At 38.4% G+C, this 23631-nt stretch overlaps 1 long non-coding RNA gene across 1 annotated transcript; it reads right to left on the bottom strand.

The window, feature by feature from the left end:
* Positions 1-15787: 15787 nt before the first annotated feature.
* Positions 15788-16465, bottom strand: LOC132124716 (uncharacterized). Its single transcript, XR_009426797.1, has 4 exons — positions 16361-16465; positions 16246-16294; positions 16030-16150; positions 15788-15917 (listed from the first exon to the last, which is right to left on the bottom strand). It is a non-coding gene; the product is annotated as an uncharacterized LOC132124716 (long non-coding RNA).
* Between the last annotated feature and the right edge of the window lie 7166 nt (positions 16466-23631).

Below are 23631 nucleotides of genomic sequence, written 5' to 3'. Positions count from 1 at the left end.
CAGAACGTGATTTATCGCATAGGACTGTTATTTATTCAAAGTATGATGCCAAGTAAGTCCACAGCAGTTGATTCGATTCGTTTGATCAGCAGTGAAATATTCGTCGAAAGGGATCTTTCAACACTCGTGTGATTACATGACTGTGGAGCATTTGGTTGTTATTTGCTACCAAACAGCCCTAAAACTAATTACTGTCCCTCCTCCACAAGTGTTATCTTTACTCTGAGGTTTTGTGTTTATTTCTCATAGACTTCTTTAATCTTGTTGCATCTGGCCACATATAATTTTTCCCTGTAAGTGGACCCAAATGTTGGTTTAGCACCCGCCAAAAATCATTTCCATTAAATCTGAGAGATATATAAAGAATATTATCACAAAAAGGGACAAAATAATATAATGTGTTAATGTAGTGTGACCCATTTGCGTAAGAACTGGTGAAGCTATGAGTAAATATCATTTCTGAATGTGTGAAATATTCCTTGTGGGCATGAAACTATGATTTGTTTTGTCTCTGGATGGCATTAATGCCAATAAGGATTGTTAGATTGCAATTACACTCACCTTAAAAGAAGTTTTGAACATTTGCATGGAGTCCAATGAATCATTTCAGACTGTGGGGGTGCACTGACTTATGGGAAAACAGACAATGAGTGTGAAAACATTTAGTTAAGAATGAGTAGAAAGACAAATGTTTCCATTTTATGTGGCATTTGATATTTTTAGAGTTTTTGCCACATTGGTCAGGCCAGACGTGACTTGGACGGGGGAAAGTAGAACTTGTCCACTTTTATCTTAGTCTGGCTTTGCCAGGCCAAAGATGTTGCAAAACCAACCACAAGCTCATCTCCCACAGCTGAACAACAACATTAGCACCCATTCTTGTCTGTGTGTGTTTGGAGTGAATCATCCAGTCAAAATCCGGACTCTGGTTTATATTTGTGAAAGCTGTGCTATGTCAGGAACTGACCGGCAGCATACTAACAATGTTCAGAAACATTTTTTCTTTATTTGCCAGCAAATACAATTTGACAATAAACCTAGAAAGTGGTAACTGTTGAACTTAAAGTTTGAAAATGCTATAACTGGAATTTCTGGTAATGAAGGCACTGTGGTAGCTATTTAAAAACTGTAGTCTGGCATTGATTACAGATAACATGATGATAACTGTAATAATGTATTTTGTCTACGTTTTAATGAAAATACATTGTTTATATCAAAAGCATAAAACATAAAATTTTACCAGGTGTTCTGAAACTGTAACAGCCATCACAGATATTTAGGGACTTGCAAATTATTTGTTTCATTCATGGTCTGATTGCAATGAAAACAAAACCCAGCCCTGCTGCTCACCCTCAGCCCACCATCTATGCTGTGCGAGCCCCATGAGACAGCCATTCTCCAGCATCACCATGGTCAGAGTCTCCCTCACCTCAGCCCGGACTCCGCCTCAGCCTGTGGTCCCAGTGGCTCCATCACGGCTCCTAGCTCCCTCGTCTCCAACGTTAACCATCAATCCATCAGCTCCACCGGTCTCCCTCGTCCCTCTGGCTCTACCGTTCCCTGTGACCCAGTTTCTGTCTCCTTGATTGCTGATTAGTTCCCAGGTGTGTCTCCTTAGTTCCCTCATCATCCTGCCTTTTATAACCCTAGTCCTTTCACTTCAGTTTTGTTGGGTCTACCAATCAATCAACATTTATTTATACAGCCCTTTACAACACTCAAGGTGAACCAAAGTGCTTTCCAATAAAAAAAGAAAAATACACAAAAATGTCACAACATTTGCTAGATATTAAAAGGCAGTCTAAATAAATAAGTTTTAAGCTTTGCTTTAAAAAGGCCCAGGTCAGTAATGCTGCTTATATTAGCGGGAAGCTTATTCCAGTGTCTGGTCCCAGCTACAGAAAAAGCCTGGTCACCCCAGTGTTTGTACCGTGACCTTGGGACTTCCAGCAAAAGTTGATTTGTTGACCTAAGAGCCCTGTTTGGCTGATGAAAAGCCAGCATCTCAGTTACATAAGGTGGGGCAAGGTTATTGAGAGCTTTAAAAACAAACAATAACATTTTAAAATCAACTCTGAAAGAACTGGAAGCCAGTGGAGCGAATAAAGAATTGGGGTTATGTGCTCACGTTTGCATGTGTTAGTTTAAATATGAGCTGCAGCATTCAGCACCAGCTGAAGGTGCCTGGCCTGGTTTGTTGTTGGCGGCTGTACTGCGTTTGAGCTCCGTCACTATATTCTTTTCATTGACTATTTTTAACTCAAAAAAAGTTGTGTCTGCTCAATTGAGCACCTTCCTGCATAAAAATGATCTGTATGAAGAATTTCAGTCAGGTTTTAGGCCCCACCATAGTACAGAAACTGCACTTGTTAAAATTACAAATGACCTGCTCCTTGCGTCAGATCAAGGCTGCATCTCATTTCTAGTCTTACTTGATCTTAGTGCAGCGTTCGACACCATAGATCATGACATACTCATAGATCGATTACAAAACTATACAGGTATTCAAGGGCAGGCTCTAAGATGGTTTAGATCCTACCTGTCCGATCGCTACCATTTTGTTTATTTAAATGGGGTGTCATCTCATTTATCATCAGTAAAATATGGAGTGCCACAAGGATCCGTCCTAGGTCCCCTTCTATTTTCAATATACATGTTGCCCCTTGGTAATATTATTAGAAAATACGGAATTAGCTTCCACTGTTATGCTGATGATACTCAGCTATATATCTCAACGAGACCAGATGAAACTTCCCAATTATCTAAGCTAACAGAGTGTGTTAAAAATGTAAAAGATTGGATGACAAATAATTTTCTCCAATTAAATTCGGATAAGACAGAGATATTAATTATTGGACCAAAAAACACCTCACATAATCTTGTAGATTACAATCTGCAGCTAGACGGATGTACTGTTACTTCCTCTACAGTCAGAAATCTGGGTGTTATATTGGACAGCAAATTGTCTTTTGAAAATCATATTTCCAATGTTACAAAAACTGCATTCTTTCATCTTAGAAACATTGCCAAGCTACGAAACATGTTATCTGTTTCTGATGCAGAAAAGCTAGTTCATGCATTTATGACCTCTAGACTGGACTATTGTAATGCACTTCTAGGTGGTTGTCCTGCTCCATCAATAAACAAGCTACAGGTAGTCCAAAATGCAGCAGCTAGACTCCTTACGAGGTCAAGAAAATATGATCATATTACCCCAATTTTACAGTCTCTGCACTGGCTACCTATTAAGTTCCGTATCAGTTACAAATTATCATTACTTACCTATAAGGCCCTAAATGGTTTAGCTCCTGCGTACCTAACTAGCCTTCTACCACGCTACAACCCAACACGCACCCTAAGGTCACAAAACGCTGGACTTTTGGTAGTTCCTAGGATAGCAAAGTCCACTAAAGTAGGTAGAGCTTTTTCACATTTGGCTCCCAAAATCTGGAATAGCCTTCCTGATAATTTTCGGGGTTCAGACACACTCTCTCTGTTAACAAATCGAGCAATATAGTTGTGCACCTTTAACAGTGGAGACTCAGTGCGATGTCGTGATCTGAATCCAGACTGGGATTTCTCTCAAAAATAGAGTTATTTTCTAAAAAAATAATGTAATTGTATAAAAACGACTTTTTCTAACACTTTTGAAAGAAAGGGCAGGTGGGAAACTGGTTAGACAAGACTGAGGAATCCAGATTTGTTTTTTTAAGAAGAGACCTAACCACAGCATGTTTGAAAGCAGCAGGGACAGATCCTGAGCGAAGACATATATTAATGAAAACTAACAGAAAAGGCCCTACAGTGGTAAAAACCTCTTTTAACAATTTGGTTGGAACAAGGTCCAAGGGGCAATTTGTAATTTTCATTAAGGAATGATAGTGAGACTGGTTCAAACGGTTCAAACACCACAGAATGTGCTGCAGCGACAGCCAAATCAGTTCCATAGCCCTTATTTGTGAGTTGTCTGACAGACTCCACTTTATTAATAAATAAGTGAAGAAAATTCGTACTAGTGGAGACTGAGGCATCAATCAGAGGACAGATATGTGGGTTCACAACAGAATTAATTGTGTTAAACATCACCCTGGGACAATGCCTTCTATTGGTAATAATATTAGACAAATATTTAGACTTTGCCTCCTTCACAGCCCTCTGATAATCAGAAAGACAGCCCCTTAATATTTCCAAAGACATGTAATTTGTCCTTCTTCCATCTCCGCTCTGCCTGTCTACAGCATTGCCTAAGGGCACGGGTGGCATCATTTATCCAGGGATCTGCTCTTAGCTTAGTAGAAACTCAGAAAACTCTTGAATAAAATTCTTGTTGTATTTAGGTGGACGGTAAACAACAGCACACAACACATGGCATGAAGACTCAATGAAAAATAACTGTAATTCAGAACAAAAATACCAGTTCCATACGTGTGTCTTCCTCCAGTTCTCCATATTGAATTTACTCCTGTAATAGGATTAATAAAGACTATGTCAATTATCCTTGGCTCTGTGTTCCTTCCGGCAGCATAGTGTGACAGCTACAGGAATGACATATTTTTGTAGGCCAAAGCCTAAAACAGTTTTGCATTTTAGAACTTCCAGTTTCATTGACCTGAAGTAAAAAAGGGTTTTTAAAGGTTTTTTTGGTTAAATGTATGAAATAATGTCTGTAGTGAACACAAGCTCAATATATTTCACTTTTTATTCTATGGCATAAAATAAATCAGTAACACTTGTGATACTTTTTTAAGCTTTTACTTGTTGCTTACAAGTGGCTAAATATGACAGAGGTTGTCAGGGACTACTAACTAGTGGCTTTTTACAGCCTCATTGTGTTTATAATCACGGTAGTTCAGTATTCTGGGTTGTTTTCATCCAAAAGTTGGGATAAATATTAGATAAATGTTTAACCCAACCTTCTGGCCAATAACCCGACTGCAGGGTCAAAACAACCCATTTGATGGGTTTTTCTATATTTTACCCAGCGCTGGTTGTATTAAATTCTTATCCATGTAAGCCAGCCAATCAGATTACAGTTTGCCAGATCATGAAAGTGCTTTCCAGTTATGCATGCTCAATATGTATTAGAGTGTGGGTGTACAGTCAGACACTGACAATAACCTACAATCAGCCTACTTACGGTCTTTCAAACATTAAACCAGGATATGAGAAAGTCATATTACATGGACAAATTATGCACATCTGCTTCAAGTACAGATAGGTCATAAGACACTATTTATACCCCTCATTCATACCAAAAATCTTCAAGAGGACCTGTAGGAGTAATTTAGTGGATTTCCTCCTTATTGATCTGAAGGGAACAACGCCTCCATGGTAGTGTGATTTATCATAATGTAGCAATAGCCAAGTGCTTATAAGTCCTAGATGACCATCACAGAAGCCATGTGCATGTGTCTAAGTGCTTATGGGAATTGTCAAGGGCTTGGCCCATCCACTGGCTGGAGTTCCCAGTTCATTTGTTGAACACAGGGCAAATGTTAAGCCCATCAGTGACCTGGACAGCCTGTTCTCTAGGAAGCTGTGTTGAATAACTTACTGCAAATAGCTTTTACCAGGCCCTTCTAATCTACTCTAAAACTCTATGAAATATTTTAATTTCCCATGTGGAAGTTTGAAGGTAAGAAATGCTCTGTAGATTACATCCACCCAAGCAGGGGACAGCGGATTATTTGTATATTATAATGGGTCTGATTGTCAAGGGACCAGCTTCGACATACATTCTCAGAAGGGCAAGGGAATGCGGGTGTGTTTTTTTACTTGCGCTATAGTCACAGTGCAAAATGATTGCCTAGATCGTCAACTTGAAATGTTTAATTCGGCTAAAAGGATTAAGATTCTTTATGCTGTTCAGTGGCTCAGACATAGTTTGGATTACCTGCACCTCAGGCTTACGGTACGAATTTGGAAAATAAACCTTGATAAAGATCCAGGGGCCAAACAAAACAAACTCATTACTTGCAATGCACAGATTATGAAATTTCTGCTACTTCTGAAACCCTTCATTATCCTGAGAAAACTGAGGTGTAGGCAGGTTCTCTTTATTTTGACTAAGACGTAAATTGATGTATTCAAGATATAGACAATAGGTGATTTATCTCCAGAGTTTCACTAGACCATAAGATCTTATTGCAAAGTACTTTTGTTTTCCAAAAAAATCCTCTTCGCCGTGATTACAGGAGATTTGGTTTTCTAAGACATCCAAGTCACAGGTAATGCCGCGAAGCCGACAATAAACACAACAAAGGCATAGTTTTTATAGAAAAATCCATTTGAGCCTTGCCCAAAGGAAATCTCGGAGTCTCCTGGAAAAGACTCCTCTTCTGATACCTCGGAGAGTTTGCATACACAGCGGGAGATGTGAGTGGCCGCGGCAGGAGCCAAGGACAAAAGATCAAACTAAGAGAACCACACATAAACTGATGAAAACAACAGCTTCATTGTTGGACAGGCATCCTCATTGGGAGCCCCTCTCATTTGCTGTTTCCTCCCCCACTTTCTGCGTTTTTCATGTGGTAACAAATGTATAAGGAAGCAATGGTTTTAAAGATTCTTCGGTTGGAAAAAAAAACTTTGTAATTGAAAACACACATTGAGTCAGAGGAGCTGAGCTACCAGGGGAGGGCAGAGAAAGCCCCAATGAACAAAGGTTTGAATTGCAAAAGAGACAAACTAGACTCTGCGTGACATCTGACTAAATACTCTCATTGTTTTCCTCCCCAAAAACAATTATCACATAACTGGCAGAGGAAAGAACAGAGGAGAGGGACATCTGCTGAGTCCAGACCTGCTGTCTTGACTTCCCCCATGGGAAGGTATTACGGAGACGTGCATGAGCAACTATGAGCAACGATATAAACTTGTGAACCATGTTTTGGAAGCACCTATGTTTTTCAAAAGCTATGAATGATTTCGAACCTCCTTCAAGGAAGGTTTAAGCCCTCGAAGTTAGATAAAAGGGTAAGTCACAAGTGTTTATATTGTAGCGGTTGCATCAATCTGTAGTTCATTGCTGGAAAGGAATAACAGGACACTGACTCTCAGCTTAAAGTTCATGGATATTGGTTCCAGATTTCGCCCATTTATGGAGCAGCGGCTCAAATCGCGCAACTTGAGGAGAGGTATACTATTCGCAATGGGTCAGACCAGCAGTTTTCTGCATCAAAATACCAGAGTAACATTGAGACTGGGCTTTTCTGGCTCAGGGCTAGCAACACCTTAGCAACCATCCAAAAGATTAGAAACCACCCAAATCACTGTGGAAAAACAACTGCAATATTGTTTTGAGTATATAGTTTTGCATGGGGGGGGGGGGGGGGTATGATTTGTTTTGATTCTAAATCTTAATTTTAAGAATGTTCATCATCTACATGTTAGTTATTTTCTTAATTATTATTTTTTACTTTTTTTATTTGAATGGAAGAGTCCTTAAGAGTCTTAATGAAAAAAAAAACCTTAAATATCTTGAAAAGAAAATTCTTAAGTAATCTGGAAAAAAATGTTTTATTATTTTTCTATTTTATTTTCATTGTAAAAAGAAAAAAAAGACAAGGGGGTGGGGGTGAAGACTGCTTCATTGCTTAATATTATAATATATGAAAAACGTTTGTTTGCCAAAGTGCAACAACAATGCATAAAGGAAATAAGCCTTTATCAGAAAGGACTGTGTGTCTTTAATCCATTTGTGCCATTTTTCTGAATGGTTTCATGCATATAGTCATGTTAATAGTGTCCTATGTGAACATGTTCTGTATTTATTTTCCCCACGTTTTTTTTTTCTTGAAAATCATCTTTGAATGTCATCTAGTTGCCGGAAGGCAAATGTGTTGTATTCACTCCTTTAATGTCAAATTTGAATAGGAGGAGAGCATTTGGCATCTACCTCAAAAGAACAGATCAATCTTTTAAACAGATCAATCTTTATTCATAAACAAATTTATTATGCATAAGAGTCGAAGGACATTTGATGCAAACCCCAGAAAAGGCTGTATCTATCTTATATTCTCTTGAATATGATAACACAACAAATCCATTTGTCTTAAAAGGGTAGAACATAGAGCAGAATAAAGTGCAGCCATTAAGTTGCCCCAACAGGTTATTGTGTATCAAAACGTTAAATAAAAGGAAATAAATAAAACTAAATAGAATGAATAATAAAATATTTAATAATAACAATGTATATCTGAAAGAAAACTGTTTGTTACTAATATTCAGCAAAATATATTATTTTTGCTCAACAGAAGAAAGAAACTCATGCTTAAAAGCACAACTAGGGAAATGAGAGCATCCGAGGAGCACGTGAAGACAGCAATTACATTTGCTCTGATGGCAGAAGGTAGATACTGTTAGCTAGTTAAGCTAAACATGCTTCAATTAAAATACCTAAAGCTAAACTTCCCTTGTAATGACTTGCAATTAGAAGCGTTTCTAACCTGTTGTCCAACAAATGAAAATACTACAATGTTTTTACTCCACAAATGCTTCCTTTTGTGATCTGATCTGGCTTCTTGTCGCAGAATGAGGCAGAAAATATGTTTTATACTGTAAAAAGCATAAGGTAAAAAGGCTACGTCGATAAGCAATGGATTATTACGGAGCCCTGCACATGACATTCAAGAAGAAATAAATAAATTGTGTGCACGATTTACTAATTCATTCCCTCAATGTATTAAAACGTGCACACGATTACTATTTCATTCCCTCTATATGCTAAATCGTGCACACAATTTACTAATTAGTTCTCTCGATTTATAAATCATGTACACGATTTAGCAAATCAAGGGAACTAATTAGTAAATCGTGTGGACAATTTATAAATCGAGGGAACAAAATAGTAAATCGTGCGCACGATTTAGCCTAGTTTTTTTTTCCTGCATGCCATGTGCGAGGCTCCGTAGGATTATAAATATACTTAATTATTATACAAATACCGAAGATGGCTTAAATAACACAGATAAACTATACATTGTCACAGTCGAGTATTTATTGTCTTTGTTTTATCATTCAAAATGTTTATATCTTTTGTTTACACAGTTACAATGATAACTATGTCGGTGTTCAAAATGGCATACTTGCTTACTGCCTAGTACACAGTGTATACTGTCTACAATTTTACAAGAATAGTGTGTGAAACCGTATACAATAAGCAAATGTTTCAGAGTAGTGTGCGAAAGTGTTGTCACATGACACAACATTAATTCAGCACATCTGCTGAGGTTGTTACCTCACAATAAACCAAGGCTTGTTAATTAAAGGGATAGTTCACTCTCAAATTAAATTTTGATATGTTTTAGCTTACCTCAAGGACATCCAAGATGTAGGTTTCTTTGTTTCCTCTGTATTTCCCATTTTGATATTTTTAGGTCCAACTGTTCTTGTCTGTGACTCACATAATGGATGTCTATGGTCACCATCTCAAAGAGCATGCACAGAGGAGTCAAAATTAAACAATTCCCCATCATAAGTACACATTGATGACCTAATACTTGAAACAAGCGGTTTGTGTAAGAAAACGAACAGTATTTATATCTTTTTTACCTTTTGTACACAACCACGTCCAACTGATCTGAGTTCGCGAGTGCTTCCCGATGTGACGTGCGCGCGTGATCTGGCTTAGTCTGCACAAGCGCGGAAAGCCCCGGATGTGATGTCTCGCGCATGCACATCACTCATTGTTTACCACACGCTACACTTTCAAGCTGCACTGTCTGAAATATAATGCAGTAATTGTAATAAATTTTTGTTTATAATGCACCCTATAATCGTTGCGTTTTAATAAAAATACAACACATTACTCACTCTATTGACAGCGTGCCATTGGGTCGCTCTGGCATTGGACGTCGCCTCCAGTTTATACGTGGCACACTAAACACAACGTGCAAAACGCTGCGTCTCAAAGTGGAGAAAACTCAGGATCTTCAGTCAGGCAGGCGTGTGATATGATACTGTCAATGTCCTCGTCGTCATCTTGTAGTTGTTCCATTTGTGACAACATATGCTCTCCACTTCTGTTGGCATCTCACAACACTTGCTACTAAAACACCACCAATTTTGAAGAGATCTCTGTCTCTGAGGCTTGAAGACGTGCTGCTGCAGCGGATCGCTCCTGAGTACTTGGTCTGTGTATTCTGTTTCAAATAAATAAGGTTGTGAAAAAAATTCAACGTTGTCTATGGATATATTGAAATCGTCTTCTATTGCAATTTCCTGTACATCTAAATATGTTTAGATCTTCACAGTGAAAGGTAATACTTCTGAAATCTGTGTAAACCATAGGCAGCAAGTGTAAACAATGAGTGATGTACATGCGCGAGAGATCGCTTCCGGCACTTTCCGCGTTTGCGCAGACTAAGCCTGAGCGCGCGCGCGCACGTCACATCGGGAAGCACTAGCGCACTCCGATCAGTTGGACGTGGTTGGGTACAAGAGGTAAAAATGATATAAATACTGTTCGTTTTTTTACACAACCGCTCGTTTCGTGTCTTAGGTCATCAATGTGTACTTACGATGGGGAATTGTTTAATTTTGACTCCCCTGTGCATGCTCTTTGAGGTGGTGACCATAGACATCCATTATGTGAGTCACAGACAAGAACGGTTGGACCTAAAAATATCAAAATGGGAAATACTGAGGAAACAGAGAAACCTACATCTTGGATGTCCTTGAGGTAAGCTAAAACATACCAAAATTTAATTTGAGAGTGAACTATCCCTTTAAGGATTCATACTAGTAAACAATGCTATATTGCCCATTTGAACTCAATTCATAATTAATGGACTTTACATACTGAGCAGAACTAATAATAATTGTGTAAATAGTAGTTAGGTGGTAGACATTTATATTTCAGTACTGTAGTACATTATAAAGCAGTATACAATAAAATAGTGTGTTTAAATTATCATACTTAAAAATATTATTAAATGAATGAAACTTTATTGGGACAAAAACCTCCCTATACCTATACTGCTAACCACCTAATAACAATGTATTATTAATGAGAAGTTTTATTTCCAATTTTCTAATATTTCCTTTATTTTTATTGAAAATAAATGCCTTTCTCATCTGATATGTGATGGGAAAAGGAGTAGCCTAGAGCAAGGTAAAGGGCGGCCCCAAACTTGGGTTCAAAATTATTCATCACAAGTCTTTTTCTGCTGTGCTACTGATATTACAGATGAATAGACATCTTTTGCAGTGCTGTTTATCGCAGCCTGGCATTGGTGGGCGGAGTTACTGTAAATAGTCTCTGCCAACAAATTATTTATATATTATATTACTTCAATATTTTTATTATTCAATATCTTTAAAATAATCTGTACTGTATAAAGCACTATAGAGATAAAGGTGACGTCATTTGACTTGATCGGAAACGTGCTGTATAGAGATTAAAGTACAATTTATGTCCTACTTACGATATTGTTTTTAAAAACACAGCAATAGTTTGTAGTTTACAGTAACATGTATGTATAAAAGTGTTTTATAATTACCATTCCCTGCCTCCTGTTCACTCACTTCAGATGCATACATCAAATGTAGCAGGTAACCCAGACATTCCATGAATATAAAACATTCACTTACTATTCACACCATACTGCAATATAGCAAGAATTGTGTGGTAGTATGCCATTCCGATCACAGCTTCTGTACTGATTTCAGTGTACTTGAGTTATATTTAGCAGATTCTGGTAAATATAGTAGGTCATTTGATGCATACAGAAAATTTGGACACTATGCACAGCATACATATTGGATACTGCAGAAATAGTAAGAGCAGTATGATAGTATGGCATTTGGCATTTCGAAAACAGCATATGCCTTTGTCCATATTAGGGATTTCCTGAGGTCTATTCCTTCTTCGATGCACTTGAAGATTCTGCACAAGGGCATCTTCTAACGTCAAGTATGAATGAAACAGACATTAAATGTGTTTATAGCATTCAAAGATTGCCACAATCCATCCTATTTTGGGTAATTTTTATTTTTTTTATAAAAAATGTTTTTTTTTTTTTTTTTTTTTTAAGTATTGGTTCAGGCACTGGTACCATTTTAAAAGTATCAATTTGGCACCGGTATTGCAGAAAAAAAAAGAAAAGATAGTCAACTCTATATATACCCTACATATTTTTAATAAGTACATTAAATTAAAATTAAAATGTATTTTATGCATTTAGCAGACGCTTTTATCCAAAGCGACTTGCATTGCATTCAGGCAAACAACTGTCTCCTAACATTTGTTCCCTGGGAGTTGAATCCCCAACCTTGCACCTGATAATGCAATGCTCTACCACTTGAGCTACAGGAATACTAAATGTAAATTAAAATGTATTCATAGTGTAGGGACAAAAAACAAAAAAAAAACTAACAAATTACTTGATAGTTATGGTACATGACCATTTTTTGAACAAACATAAATATTTGTTGAAAAATGTCTTAAAAGTTTTAAAAGCCACATAAAACCAGAATGAATACAAAAAGTTAATTTCTTGACTTGCCACTTGTGTTTAAACTAGATTGTAAAAAATGTTTTCCCTGTCAATGATGCATCTAGGGCACTAATGCTGTTGTTGACAGCTTATTCTATTAATTTTCATTCAGTCATATAAAAATGCTGATTTACTTTCCCAGGAAACCTGTTTTTTATTTAATGGCTGTTTTAGAGCCTGATTGCTTACTAAAAGCCTGGTATTTATTTGGCATCTTTCTTGAAATATATTGTTTTGTTTTTGCATGAGTCAGATTTTGAAGTCTTGGCAGACCAATGAGACAGCTCGTCCCCACCTTTAAAGCAAAGCGCCATTGTAACGTTGGTCTAATTGCCCTGGTATACGCAAGAACTCAGTCTGAAAGGAAGTGGACAAAAGTTCACAGTGGGTCATTTTGGCTTGCTAAGATGAAAGCCGCTTCCATTTTTAATGAGGATTAACCCTAAAGGTCCCTTTTACTCACAACTATGGATCCTGGCAGTGTCTTATGCATGTCCTCTCTCACGCAGGAGTCCTCTGAGCTGTTGGTGGGTCCCACTCCATGTGACCCTCTCCCCCCATATTGGACCGTGTGGCCCCCCACACATCGTACACAACGCAAGTTAAATGAGTTCAGTGCACAAATAGGGGCCTTTCATCCTGGCCTCACAGTCCCATACTCGTTTGGAGGTCAGTGTGTCAATTTGTGTAACTGAGTTCCTTCATGATCCTCAATGTGAAAAGGGTGTTCGATCTTGTTTGGTGTGTCAACCGCTATTTTTGTGTGGAACACAAATGCTGATTTGCAATAGAAATATGGTAAAAATACCATAAATAGTGAATCAGATGTTGCAGAAATTGTATAATGGCTCATACATTTTTATTTTCTCTGATATTCCGTATGAATGCAATATATTTCCTCCTGAGTAAGAGACAAAAACCTCAAATTATTAATTTAAAAGAGAAAAAAATATATAACATGAAGGTGGTCGTAAATGTGTTTAGTGAACAAATCATGCATCATTAGCATTGCTTGATAAGGAAAACATCAGTATTAGTGTTGCTCACGTGTTTGGTCCTTAAATATTCAATTTTGCTATGTATCTCACACCATTTTTGACAATGACAAAAGCAATCTCATCATTCAAAACCATGTATTTTTTTTCCTGCAAAACCACTAAGATCTTTAGCCTATTCTTAACCTCATTCTAATACAACAACGTCAAATCAAAAACTAGCCTTTAACCTCACTTTGGCAATTTACAAAAAGAAAGTGTTCATCCAAAAAAATCGGGTCAGACTGACCTCCAGTCTGAACCTCAGCACACACACACACTCACTCACACATACTCAGGACTGAGGGACAGCCTGTTAGAGTACTGAAGGGGAGGGGTAGTTTGTTTATGGAGTGAAAGACTTAAAATGCAAATGTTCATCACAACAGCATCACAAGGAATTAGGAAACAAACTCCAGCTGACCAATTAAGACTTTTTTTACAATCACTTTTCTGGTCTAACAAGTGATTCAATTTCCTTGGCTGGCATTACATTATCATTATATTGTTCTCCATGATCAGTCAGTCAGTCATTCAGTCAGTGTGAACTGGCCTGTCAGTCATCTTATCACATTTAAACAACCTCATACATTCTGGATTTCAGTACATTTAAAAAATAACTTTTGCAAAAAATGTACTCACCCCCAGGTCAAATGTAGACAAGTGTGTTTCTTCATCAAAACAGATTTTGAGAAATCTTCTAACTGTATCATTACATCACTTTTTTACCAGTGGATCCTCTGCAGTGAGTGGGTGTCGTGAGAATGAGAGTCCAAACAACTGATAAAATCAACACAATAATCCACAGGTATTCCACACCACTTCAAGGGATAGTTCACTTTCAAATAAAATTTTGATATGTTTTAGCTTACCTCAAGGACATCCAAGATGTAGGTTTCTTTGTTTCCTCAGTATTTCCCATTTTGATATTTTTAGGTCCAACCGTTCTTGTCTGTGACTCACATAATGAGGAGTCAGAGGAGTCAAAATTAAACAATTCCCCATCATAAGTATACATTGATGACCTAAGACACGAAACGAGCGGATTGTGTAAGAAAACAAACAGTATTTATATCGTTTTTACCTTTTGTACACAACCACGTCCAACTGATCTGAGTTCGCGAGTGCTTCCCGATGTGACGTGCGTGCGCGCTCTGGCTTTAGTCTGTGCAAGCGCGGAAAGCCCCGGATGTGATGTCTCGCGCATGCACATCACTCATTGTTTACCACACGCTACGCTTTCAATCTGCACTGTCTGAAATATAATGCAGTAATTGTAATAAATTAATGTTTATAATGCACCCTATAATCGTTGCGTTTATAATAAAAATACAACACATTACTCACTCTATTGACAGCGTGCCATTGGGTCCCTCTGGCATTGGACGTCGCCTCCAGTTTATACGTGGCAAACTAAACACAACGTGCAAAACGCTGCGTCTCAAAGTGGAGAAAACTCAGGATCTTCAGTCAGGCAGGCGTGTGATGTGATACTGTTAATGTCCTCGTCGTCATCTTGTAGTGGTTCCATTCGTGACAACATATGCTCTCCACTTCTGTTGGCATCTCACAACACTTGCTACTAAAACACCACCAATTTTGAAGAGATCTCTGTCTCTGAGACTTGAAGACGTGCTGCTGCAGCGGATCGCTCCTGAGTACTTGGTCTGTGTATTCTGTTTCAAATAAATATGGTTGTTAAAAATATGCAACGTTGTCTGTATATATATGGAAATCGTCTTCCATTGCAATTTCCGTTTACCTTTGTTCGTCTAGTCAAAGGTAATACTTCCGAAATCTGTGTAAACCATAGGCAGTAAGTGTAAACAATGAGTGATGTACACGTGCGAGAGATCGCTTCCGGCGCTTTCCGCGCTTGCGCAGACTAAAGCCAGAGCGCGCGCCCACGTCACATCGGGAAGCACTCGCGAACTCAGATCAGTTGGACGTGGTTGTGTACAAGAGGTAAAAACGATATAAATACTGTTTGTTTTCTTACACAATCCGCTCGTTTCGGGTCTTAGGTCATCAATGTGTACTTACGATGGGGAATTGTTTAATTTTGACTCCTCTGTGCATGCTCTTTGAGGTGGTGACCATAGACATCCATTATGTGAGTCACAGACAAGAACGGTTGGACCTAAAAATATCAAAATGGGAAATACTGAGGAAACAGAGAAACCTACATCTTGGATGTCCTTGAGGTAAGCTAAAACATACCAAAATTTAATTTGAAAATGAACTATCCCTTTCAGTCCATCAGTTAAAGTCTTGTGAAGTTAAAAGCTGCATATTTCTATGAAACAAAAAAATCAAGACAGTTGTAACTTGAAACTATTGCTTCCGGCAAAAATTTGAGTCCTCTTTGCATAGTAGCTTGTTTCATCTGAAACCGGAAAGAAATACAGTTATTGTCACATTCTCGGTCACCCGCCCAAAACTACATTTCCCAGCAGCCTGTCTGGTTCACACCTGCTCCCTGTCCTTAATCAGCATACCTGATCACCTCATTCCCCCATGCTATATAAACAGTCACCAGTCACATCACAATTGGCTGGTCTTGTTGCAGTTTCTCCAGTTCTCCATTCTTGTGTTTGTTCACTTCTCCAGTCTACCTACCTGCCAAATGAAGGATACATTGTGTATGGATGAAGTTTTTTTTACTTCTGGAGTTTTGCTGAACATCAACCTGTCTACTCATCTTAAGTACTTACCTAAATTCCCCTACCTGCCCTTCTGCCTTCTGTCCTCGAATCCTTATACCTGCAAGGGAAAAGGAAACAATTATCATGAAGTCATTTGAACTCCTTATGAAATCTGGACACTTACCTGAGTTGCAGTTTGAAATTCCCCATTGGATCTTTCTGTTTGACTATCCTGCTAAAGCAAAGACTGGCTAAGCCAGTGGTTCCCAACCATGTTCCTGGAGGCCCCCCAACACTGCACATTTTGCATCTGTCCTTTGTCTGACACATCCATTTCAGGACTTGGAGTCTCTACTGATGAGCTGAATCAGGTGCGTTTGATTAAGGAGACATGGAAAACATGCAGTGTTGAGGGGCCTCCAGGAACATGGTTGGGAACCACTGGTCTAAGCTGTTTTCCTTTAAGTTACGTGATGATGAATGTCCAGCCTAAACGTACCCGCCTCAATTTGCTTATGTTGTATGAATAAACTGTAGCATTTGGACCAATCAGACACACAACTATGTTATATTTAACAAGTAGTATATAACGCCCCCTCATCTAACCAAAGGATCTATGGACCCTTCCCCCAAAATGCAACTATCACCTAAAAAAGGCAAGTTCCATAGCAACCAAAGGCACACTATCTGATAATGCTAGTTTATGGCTCCTAGGAATGTGGCAAAGTAACTCTTAACTCAAGTCTCTCAAAAACAGACACAATGTCCATAAAAAGGGACTCTTCTCTTATAAGTGTCACGAAACACAAACAGGAAGATCCAGTAGCAGTGTTTTGTTTGGGAAATCCAAAAATCATAATCCAGTCAGGCAGTCCAAAAACAAGAAACATGACAAACACCAGGGAACATGAAAAAGCAGGGTGACATAAACCAAGGACTCCATGAAAATGATAGAAACAAACGGTATATATGGACAGGTGAAAACAATGAAAGTGGGAACAGCTGAGTGCAATTAACAGGTGTGCAATTAACAGTGATCAATCCAGACAAAGGCTTGTGGGAAATGCAGTACCTGCAGTGGGGTGACTATATGTGGAAGTGAGACCACTAGTGGACACCCAGGGATACACAGACCAGACACTGTGACAATAAGTTCATAAGAAAACCTCTCTTTGAATGAACACACATATCCTTTAGGTCATTGTGTATATTATTGCTGTTCTTGTATATCGTCTGTTGAATTTGACTGTTTTATGCATGCTTATGATAGAAGCACTCGTTTATGTAATCTTACCTATATGTAATCTTACCGTGTTTAGTATCTATGAATTCATCTTCTGATGGTCTACACGATAGTGTATATTATATGTTGATACCTGTGCAACATATTAGTGTTCTAAGAATCCTTACTAGTTTGTATATCAACTTCTGATCCAGTTACATATGCAAATTACCAGGCTTTCACACAAAGTGTTGTAAAACTCCCCAATATTTCCCGTTTGGAATTTCAGCCTTTCTCATTGGACAAGCCAATCTTGAGAGGTGTGAACTTTAAAGGCCTGACATCAATGACCCACCTTCAGTCTGTGGTTCTTTCAGATCCTAAGGGGATGAGGAGGATGAGCTAGAACTCTCTTGGACCCCTAAGTCTGCGCCAGGCCTCGTGCCTTGACTTTCCATTCACCAAAGATCTCAGGATCTCAGCTGATGTCTCTCTTAGCTCTTTTTCACTTTCCACTGGGAACAAACTCACAATCACCATCGAGTTAGGACATCTTTGGAATTCATCTTTCTTCAAAACCGGAAGAATGTGATCGCGACTCCTACACCACCAATCCTCCAAACCTTCAAGACTTTGCATCCAGGCGTAGGAAATACAAGTATCCTACATTTAACTAAATGAAACAAAGGTTTAGTATAAGCTATAGACCCCTTTATAAACGGTGCTGATGGTTTTACGCAGGTGGTTAACTGACTCTTTTCATAGCTTCATTCTCTGGTTTTCCTGATGGTATTATCCATCAATTCTCATTTGCCCTTTCCCCTGTATGAGTGACTGTATTTGTTATTTTGTTTGATTGTTTGTTTGTCAGACTAGTTTGCGTTAGTGTTTAGTTAATAAAACTCTTGGCCACAAATTATATGAGTGTCTGATTCTGCCTTACAAATCAATGTCCCTTTACGATTCCGCTCTGCATTTAACCCATCCAAGTGCACACACACAGCAGTGAGAAGTGAACACACCCAGGGCAGCTTAAGGACACTAGTCTTGCTCAAGGACACTTCAGCAGTGTTGGGAAGGTTACTTTGGAAATGTAATAGGTTACAGATTACAAGTTACCCTATTTAAAATGTAATAGTAGTGTAACTTTTTTAATTACTTTAATAAAGTAATGTAACTAATTACTTTTGAGTACATTTTGATTACTTTTATAAATTTCTAATGAATGTTAATTTGCAACTGTTAATCATCTTCAACTATTTTACACCATGCAGGTTTAACCTTACAGTAGTGCTCAATACTGTCAGACTTTCACCATCCTTCATCACCTGAATTAAGTTGATCACATTTGAACACATCCACCACACAATCAGACTTTAGTACTGCCTTTTACTTAGAGATTGATCTGAAGTTCAAAGCAGATTTAAAATCAAAAGAAATAGTTTATAGATACTGTTTTTGAAACCAAATTTTTGCATAACTACAGGCATCTAACTGCATCTAACAATGGTTTGGGGAAAAATAGTTAATAAAAAAATAAAAGCATATACATCAACTCAAATACGGTTATCTAATAAGCATGTGTCCTATTTTGTGTACTAAACTCCTGAAACATTGGTGTCTTTCTGAAACACTGCTGTCTCTTTGTATATGATGATAGTTTCTCAAAATAAGTATAAAATGCTCATGAAGTGACTGTTCTAGAGATTAATTTCCATGAGGGGCGGACTGGGGAAAAAATAGGCTGGGAAATCTCACACTCATACACCCACAACCCATTCTGAAACATGGACAACCCTATTTTTTTTTTGGACCTGACATCAAAAAGATTTGAATCCATAGGTTGGGGACATGCAACGTAATTAAGAGTTCTCTCCTGAACTGCACCTTCACTTCCATTATCCATCCATCTCTCTCATGACTTTAATACTGAAGATTTTTATTTGACTTTTACCATGTTTTGTTAGTGCAATTTTGTTTTTGTTTTTTGGCAAATGAATTACCACTTGTATTTATTTTTACTACAAATTCCATAGTTAAACCACGGTTAGTGCCATACCATATGCTATATTAATTTTCCTAAGGGTTGTGTTTTTGTATCCACTAGCTCCCCCTAAACCTATGATAAAATATGATGATTTGTCTGCTAAATTACTACTGTAACATTACAAAAGATAATAATGACGTCGTTTATACAGTATTTTGAGTGATTGCGAGCAAGTAAACAAAGACAACACGACTAAGTAAACAAAGACAAAACTACATTAGCATATTTACAGATGAAACTGACCTGCACCTGAAACCCTGAACACAAGTGTCGCTTCTCTGCTCCAGCTGTGCGCTTACACAGTTCACTCCGGTCTCTCTCTCTCGCATTGATTACTCGGAGTCTGATCCAAACCGTTCGGCGGAGGCGCGGAGAGTGCGCGAGCCCAACCATTGCCAGTCACGACTAACCGATTAATGATTTATTAGAGATTTAATTATCGAATCGCGGATTCGGAAATAATCGCTTTAGTATATTCGGCCTGCAATTATACAATAACAATATTAAAGTAGAAGGCCAAATCGTCTGCCAGGCCACCGGGAATAGTCCCGGTTCTCCCGATGTCCAGTCAGCGCCTGATTTCCACAGACACGCAGAACGTGCAGGATTCATATTCAGTCTTTTTTGCGGCTTAATATTCACAGACATCAGTCCATATCGGGTTTTGATTCAAGTGTACTGACCTACTTTTGATTTATTCGTCCAAAATGTGGCATATTGTGTTATAGGCTGAATTCCATTTTTATGACTCGATTCTACGAATGTGTTTTCCGCGTCTCGGAGATTATGGGCCATATGTCTTATTATAAAGAAATAAGCTGTATGTGGATGTGTGTAAATATTCAAATGTAATACTCTTTGTAATCGTTAAAATTTTCATAAGCAACTGTAATTTAATTACTCATTTTTTCTTAGTAACTGTAACTGATTACTGTTACATTTATTTTGTAATTAAATTACGTAACGCCGTTACATGTAACTAGTTACTCCCCAACACTGCACTTCAGCCATGAGTATTGAGGGTGAAAGAGAGTGCAGTTCATTCACTCCCTCCCACCTACAACTCCTGCCAGCACCAAGACTCAAACCTGTGACCTTCGGGTTACAAGTAGGGATGCACCGAAATTAAAATCTTGGCCGAAACCAAAAACCGATTTTTATTAGTATTAGTACAATTGCATTTATGGCTATGACTGTACTAACTTTACTAAAATCAAGGCATTGCAACTGCATAAATTAATATTAAAGTTTCAAAGAATAAATCAATTACAAATTATGCAAATATTTATGTAGCACATTGCAACAATGGACAGTATCAAATACAATTCAAACTAAAATGTTATCTTGACCACACTCATGTAGCCTACATTAAATAATAATGTACAGGCCTACTGGCCTCCAGAAAGGTTTTAAAATTAAATGTTCTCTCATAAAAACAAAGTGCATTAAGGTCAAGTGCATTTTTTTTTCTCTGTAGGACTACTACAAGAAAGTGCATTACTTCTCCATAGGCAAGAGGGTTATCACTTATGGGGATGGGGACTTCAGACAGATAACCATCTAGCTGTTGAGTGGTTGAGCTTGTCATCTGCCTGACATTTGAGAAAGATTTGATAGAGTGTATTTAAATAGGGCCAGGGCATAAATAAACATTTTTATCCAAACAATAAAAAAATAAATAATAATAATCTAGCAGAAATATGGCTACAATCTGATAGTCACATATAAGAACAGAATAGCCTACGTATTTTTATTATTTGAGGCACTTTCTTGCAGGATTTCACTGAACATATCACACAAGGAGGGTGCATTCCCCTCATCTGGTGCAGAGAGACGAGCCGTTTTTTCTCCGTTCTCCGTTCTCCGCATCCATCGCGGCCTGGATTATTTCTCGTGCGCGCTCACTGATCTATATATATATAATAGATCAGTGTGCGCGCTGCTTTATTTCCGCATCTACGTAATGGTCTTTATAACACGGATCAAGTACAGTAGCGATCAAGTGCAGAAGATCCGAATAGATCTCAGTGAAATGTGCTGACAGACTCTAAGAGTGTACTTTTCATTGTTTTCACTGCGTGGTCTGTCTCAACCTCTTTGCTTAGGAGACGCTTTAGTGCTGCGATTAAAGGAATAATGTCCGTTACAGGTGCATCAGAGGAGCTAATCTCTCTAGTTAGCTGCTCAAAGGGGGCAAGAAGAGAGAGAATGTTCTCAGACCCACTGGTTGGATGTGAATGTTGCGGCAAGCTCGTGGTCTGTGCTATGCAGGTGCACATGCAGGCTGCATTTTTTGTTTGCATCATCACAACATTTTGGCCGTATTGTTTCGGTGATAAAAGTGTTTTAGCCGAAAACCGAAAATGCACTTTTGGCCAAAAATTTTCGGTGGCCGAATATTCAGTGCATCCCTAGTTACAAGACCAACTCTCTAACCATTAGGCCACAGCTCATTTACTCCCTCCCACCTACAACTCCTGCCAGCACTAAGACTCGAACCTGCGACCTTCGGGTTACAAGTCCAACTCTCTAACCATTAGGCCACAGCTGCCCCACAGGATGAGGAATGACTCCTAAGCAACTGAGGTGTTCTGTTGTTGGATGTAATAATTCACCTATATTCACGTGAAACATTCATGATCCAGCCTCATATACAGAAGTGAGTTAATGTTTTGTAATGAATCTTTGCAAATTGCCTTTCCCAATCATGTGCTAATTACCAAGTTTCATGATGAATGTGGCTAAATTATTGATGTTTCGTTTGTGGACAAAACATTATTTTTTAATTCATTTTTTAGGTGAATGATTCATTCTAGTCCACGTAATCCTTTGTCATATTTCTCGTTCACTGAATTTCCTCCCTCCATAGGATTGCAGTGCTATTAGCAACCCATGCGCAGATCAGTGAACCGGGTAGCTGTGAACTGTCCCTGTATTCCATTTGGAAGGGCTCATCCTTATGCCCTTATCCCTTCAAAGGGTTTACCCTTCGGAGTGAGAGTTTTGAAGAGTTAAAGGGTGTAGGGCACCAAATAACTATTCCTTTAAGTGACCCTCTGCATCATCATCACATGCCCACATGGATGTGCCGTCATCATGCAAAGAATCTGCGCAAAGGATCCTGGGAGCCCGAAGTATCTATCAGTTGTACCCTTCGAAGTCCTTCATTCTAAAGGGCCCTTTGAAGTGGCCAGTTTTGAGTTTGGAATGACCCTTCAATTTGGCGGCCATGATTGTTTTCACTCCGAAGTGCCCTTCGAAGGGCCATATATCCCGTTTGGAATGCACAGACTTTCATCCTGTCAGAGAATGATTAAACCTCAAGCCATTACCCTTGAGTATGAGATTTGTTGAATGTAGTCAACAAATATGCCCTTCACTGAACGAGTTTCATTTGAGTCTGAACGAGATCAAGAGATCTTCTCGTTCGTGAATGAGTTGAATGAAATGGTACATGTAGTTCATGAAAGAGTTGATTGAACTGGTACATATCTCATTCATGAAAGAAATGAATGAGAGTGTACTGGATCAGTCAGCCATATAGAATGTTGATCCCGATCAGAAATCATCCATTTGTACTATGAAGTGCCACCCAATAAAATTTGCTCCATTTGACTGAATCTGGGCAGAGAGTATATTCCTTTTATCACTTTAGATAAAATCCCTTCAAGAATTCTTCCAGCTGCTCTTCTGTCACTTCAATAAATAAACAACAGTAACCCAGTGTAACTTGAAGCCATGCATGCTCATGCCATCACATTGATCCACCATGTTTCACAGATGATGTTGTATGCTTTAAATCAGTGTTTCCCAATCCCAGTAACCCCACCCCCCCCAGCTCTGCATATTTTGTATCCATGTCTTATCACGTACGACGTTTGTTCTATTCGACCGTAAGTGCCCTGCGAAGTGGACATCACCGGATATTCCGCCATGATTTCAATTTGTAACGAATGTATATGTTCTTTTCAAAGGGCATTAAATCAAGTGAGATGTGAATTTAAATTTTATTTATTTATAGAGGTATATGATATCACAATCATCTGTGTGTGAAGATGCTGCAGGCAGCAGGCAGAATGTTCCAAAGTGAAGTAAACTTCAATGGATTTCCCCTGCTCAGGGAGTAGGGAGCAATGAACACGGTGCAGGGATCATATCAATCGTAATGCAATCCATGCAAGTAGCT

This window comes from Carassius carassius, chromosome 43 (genome assembly GCF_963082965.1).
Source record: "Carassius carassius chromosome 43, fCarCar2.1, whole genome shotgun sequence".
Lineage (NCBI taxonomy): Eukaryota > Metazoa > Chordata > Actinopteri > Cypriniformes > Cyprinidae > Carassius > Carassius carassius.
Note: the sequence above shows the minus strand (reverse complement) of the source record. Positions and strands in the feature narration are given on the sequence as shown.